Source organism: Mizuhopecten yessoensis, unplaced genomic scaffold (genome assembly GCF_002113885.1).
Source record: "Mizuhopecten yessoensis strain PY_sf001 unplaced genomic scaffold, ASM211388v2 scaffold10529, whole genome shotgun sequence".
In the NCBI taxonomy this organism is placed as follows: Eukaryota; Metazoa; Mollusca; class Bivalvia; order Pectinida; family Pectinidae; genus Mizuhopecten; species Mizuhopecten yessoensis.
The window spans coordinates 598,499-603,719 of record NW_018408592.1 but is presented as its reverse complement, the minus strand read 5'-3'; the positions used below and the strand labels follow the sequence as shown (position 1 = coordinate 603,719).

The following is a 5,221-nucleotide window of genomic DNA, read 5'->3' as shown; positions in this document are numbered from 1 at the left end:
CCCTTAGCAGCAGTCCAATGCACAACACTAGAGGACTTCAAGGCACACTTACCCTACACAGCCCTTGAAGCCCTCATCACACACTAGTACATACACCAGATTTTAACTTTTTATCTATACCTTGCACAAAAAAATCACAAAAAAAAACCAACCCCACCCCTAATCACTATTAATAACCCCTTCACGCCTCTACAATAGGACCCCCGATGGCATAATCATCAAACTGATGGAGCCCTCGTATAAAGAAGAAGAAGAAGAAGAATTAGACCAATTCAATAAACCAATTTGGTGTCCTGATATTTAGGTAATCTGGTCAATTCAGTACATGAGATGCTTTGATACTTGTTACTCAGTTCGGGTACTTTAAGTCACTTCACAACAGTCCTTTCAATATTTTTTAGGTGCTTCAAATAACGGTTTAACATTTACTTTGCTTTTTATTGTCACGTGTTGCTAATATCATATTTCGATTTTCTTAGCGGTTTTGTTTTACCTTACAAAAACTTATTGAAATAACCTACATTCTTAGGTATCAAAATTACCAGGTACCGAAACGTCCAGGATTCCCCTAGGTTAATGTATGCAAGACATTCTCAACTTTCAAAAGGACCAGTGGCTAACAAATGTGAGATGTTGTTCAACGCCATGACCCATGAGCATAGCTAGACCGAAATAACCCACTTACATAAACAAATAAAGGAGGTCGGGGAAGTCAAGTCATTTCGGACTAGATCATGGCGATACAACTATGATGGGTCAATAGAGACTCGGAATAACAAAATCATGCAGTTCATTTTGCACGTAAGGTGCCAATTGTTAAAGGACAAACCCCTGGATAAGATTAAATGCCAGTATTAGTTAGGAGCCCACAAGGAGGGCCCTGTGGTGCGAGTAGCGTTAAATGAAAACTTTCCTGTTTATCAAGCAAAAAGTTAAATATCTTGTATATACATATGTAACGTACGTTTGGGAAATCTACATCGTATATAAAAATAAACATGTCAGTTATCAAAAAGAATATGAATTTAAAATTACTGGATTTTGACGTTCAACCACCTGTTTGTATTTCCCACTTGTATTTCAAAAGCTGCACGAGAGATGTCGCTGCAATATATGCGAATTTTGATTGGATGAAGTATAACGGAAGCGGAAATTTGTCGAAAAATATCTATTGTTGTAATATAAGTTTCAAAAAGAACATTAAATTATTACAAGTTAAAACAAAATATATATCCAAGAACTCATCTCACATGATTAATCTAGTTTGGCTTTTATAAAATTACACATAACATTTTGAGAATAATTTGATGTCGCAAAAGCTGTATACAAATCAAAGATGGCGATCGAAATAGAGGAACCAACTCTGTTTGAAAATGTTTTGCATTATGGACTCCTTTTAGGAGCAGTGTTCCAACTTATATGTGTGTTTGCCATTATATTTATACCAAAGAGTGAATTAGATAAGGTAAATGGTAGTTATAATTAGATAGATGATCAAAATTCACTTTTATTTGCATACCGGTACTCGGTCGTTTCGTCACCGAGTTCATAAGTCGTTTCGATCACAGGGACCTGATAACTTGTTACAGCTATATTTGTACCTATATGATCATTGGGGTGTCATTTTAACCAAAAGTCAATCTAAATTCCTAAAACTTGTAAAAATCTTTAGTTTAGGTATGATCATTGGGGTTATTATTTTTTACCGAAAGTCGATCTATTAAATCATGTTACACTTAGTTTAGGTCCAAATATATAGCTGTAACCAATTCTCAGGTTCCTGTGGTCATGTTACTTGGCCAGTAGGTACCTGGGATAGAGTGCTATACAGTTGCCTCATTAAAATGACCTTGACCTACTTTAAAGGTCACTGGGGTCAAAATGTTAAAAACTTAAAACAACAATATTCTAAGAACCATTTGGACTAGAGTCATGATACTTTGGTATGTTATGTAGACTAGCAGTGCGAATATTTTCTCAATTATAGTAATGAGGTGAAAGGTCAACTTTAAGTGCTAGTGGAGGGTCAAATATCAACTTTGGTTAAAAGCTTTAACAATCTTCTTCGCAAGTTCTATAAAGCCCAGGGTCATGATATTTGGCCAGTGAGAACCTGGGATGGAATGCTATAAATTTCCTCATTAAAATGACCTTGACCTTATTTCAAGGTCACAGGGGTCAAATATGTTAAAAAAATAAAACAACAATATCCTAAGAACCATTTGAAATAGAGTCATGATACTTGGGTATGTTATGTAGTCCAGCAGTGCAAATCTTTTTCTCAATTACAGTAATAATGTCAAAGGTCAACATTAAGTGCAAGTTGGAGCTCAAAGGTCATCATGGGTAAAAGGTTTAATTAAATAATCTTCTCTCAAGTTCCATAAGGCTCAGGGTCATGATATTTGGCCAGGTACCTGGGATGGAAATGCTATAAATTTCCTCATTAAAATGACCTTGACCTACTTTCAAGGTAACAGGGGTCAAATATGTTGAACACTTCAAACAACAATATCCAAAGAACCATTTGGACTAGAGTCGTGCTACTTGGGTATGTTATGTAGACCAGCTGTGTGAATTGTTTTCTTTATTACTGTATAATGAGGTCAAAGGTCAACTTTAAGTGCAAGTCGGGAGTCAAAGGTCAATGTGGGTTAAAAGCTTTAAAAATTAAAATTTCACATTTCAAACAACAATATCTTCAGAACTGTTTAAGAGATGTTAAAATGTCTTGTGGTCTAGTTACCAAATTTGGTCTTAAGTTACTTATATATCAGTTTCATGTAACAAAAGAAACAGGTGAGCAATACAGGCCCTCTGGGCCTCTTGTTTGAGAGTGGATCAGGCCGGTAGTGGATCAAAAGCCCATGTCCGGTCTGTCCCCAATTCAGCGTTATCGCTCTAGTAACTTCAATCTCAATAAGTAATGACTTTTTGTAGTATTCAGCTACATATTAAGATACTGCAGTGTACGTAGACATTGATGCAATTATTGTGTTCATAAAGAAGGTTTACAGTTTCAGACACATTTAGGTAAGGAAATAACCAATAAATTTCACAAATAAGTGGTCTGTTTGGTTCATGGAAATAAAGATCTGTTACAAAAGTAGCTTAGAACACAATGCAAAGTGGTTTTGCCTCTTACTATATCTTGGTACTGTTACCTTATTGAAAAGCGAAGACCAGCTTAATGCATAGCATGTAACAACCCATTTACAGTAAAACAAATGTAACAACCCATTTACTGTAAAACAAATGTAACAACCCATTTAAAGTATAACAAATGTAACAACCCATTTAAAGTATAACAAATGTAACAACCCATTTACAGTAAAACAAATGTAACAACCCATTTACAATAAAACAAATGTTTTTAGAATGCATCGACATTCAGCTAATAAGAGAAAACATTATGATAATATAACAGATCTCAAATATCTTTTCAAAACAATATATTCTACAATTTAAACCTGTTCAAAAAGATTTAACAAACTACAGCAACATTTACTTTTCAAGTTGATTTTGTCTTTTACCTTTTTGTTCTTTTGATGTCATTTTTCTTTAAAAAAAAATCTACTTTTTCATTGCTTCAATTATCTCTTTTGTGTTGAAGGGCCATTAAGAGTCCAATAATAATAATAATTCTTGTGTGCAATTTAATTCGTCCATGAACCTCATTTGACCACCAGTGACCCTTCGGCCTACTCTTGTTTTTCTTTGCAAACACTTCCCCTGAAAGGTTACATTCACAGAATGATTAATGATGCATGTTTTCCTTCATGTATTTTTATTTAGTTATTTTGATGTATAAAACAATGTTGAGATCATATTCTGTAAATAGTCAATAGTTACAGAATACAGTGTATATTTATCGTACATGAACCATTATTGTAGCAATGAGATTCTGTGGAAGTAATTTATATGGTGGGTTACAGATAGTTTAATGATAATGGTTCAAATCTGCTGTGTTTCTGTCACGAAAAATTGTACAGAAACATTAAGACAGTAGTGGTGCTGTTTGTTTTGTTTGAAATTTAGTGAAAATTATGGAATAACAGAACAAAAAAGATATATGAAATAAAACAACAACAACAGGAAAGTAAAAAAAGAGATGTTAATTCTCTATCTGAATGAATTAAAGAGCAAGTGTGTACCAATTATTCATAACTAAGAGAGAATTTATTATGTCTCCCCTTCGAATGAAGGGGGACATATTGTATTAATACTGGTTTTGCTTCTGGCTTCTGGTTCTTTTAGTCGCAACTTGTCCGGGCCGTACATTTTAAACCGTTAAAGATATCTTAATCAAACTTAAAGTATACCTGCATCACCCACAGAAGTTGTGCAGTGCACTAGAATTAGGTCTTCTACCCCACTATATACAGAGTTATGGCCCTTTGTTTATTTTTAATATCGAAGTTTATCCGGAGCTTAAGTTCCATGTTGTTTCACCTACGTTGACCAAACTTACCATATTTATGTACCTTAGGAAGACGGAATCTCTCGCACTGAAATCGGGTCTTGTGCCCCACTATATACAGAGTTATGGCTCTTTGTTAATTTTTTAAATAGAATTTTGTCCACAGCATAACTTCTAAACCGTTAATGATAAAAGTATACCTGTATCACCCACTGAAGGTGTGCAGGGCACTTGAATTAGGTCTTGTGCCCCACTATATACAGAGATGTGGCCCTTTGTTTATTTTTAATGCAGAAGTTTGTCCACGCNGCATAAGTTCCATGTTATTTCTCCTACGTTGACCAAACTTGCTATATTTATGTATCTTGGGAAGGCGGAGAGTCGAGTACTGAACATCACCCATCTGCGCATAATTGATCGTAGATGCATTGAGGATTATTTGACTTGATCCGAATAATTTTATTAAATGACCTAAATACACTAAGTTGAAGTTTATAGAAAATAATGAGCCAATAGAGGAACCAGATTGTAATCAGATGTGTGATAATTCCTATTTTCATATACATGTAAATGTGTCTGTAGTACCATATATAGCTGCCGAAAATTTACCAAAATTGTGAAGACAATTTAATAAGAACCAGAATTATTTAAAAGTTTGATGATTTAGAATTTACACACATTAATCTTGATGTGACCTTTCTATATTCTTCGAAATATGCATATTGGATAATAAGGGGAGACATATGTTTTTGTTCACAAAACAAATTTCTTGTTTAAATATTGCTGTAAAATCAGACGACA

At 34.2% G+C, this 5,221-nt stretch overlaps 1 protein-coding gene across 5 annotated transcripts in view; it reads right to left on the bottom strand.

Moving 5' to 3' along the window:
- The window catches only part of LOC110460953 (phosphatidylinositol 3-kinase 2-like), a 28,769-nt gene extending 27,675 nt beyond the window's left edge, over positions 1 to 1,094 (bottom strand). For 4 of the 5 annotated variants that reach the window (XM_021514185.1, XM_021514189.1, XM_021514188.1 and 1 more), the window contains exon 1: positions 1,036 to 1,090. The gene's annotated coding sequence lies outside the window, so the exon portion shown is untranslated. Of the gene's footprint in view, positions 1 to 1,035 lie in introns of all 5 variants that reach the window. The other variant, XM_021514186.1, reaches the window with a different exon arrangement.
- Positions 1,095 to 5,221: the final 4,127 nt, after the last annotated feature.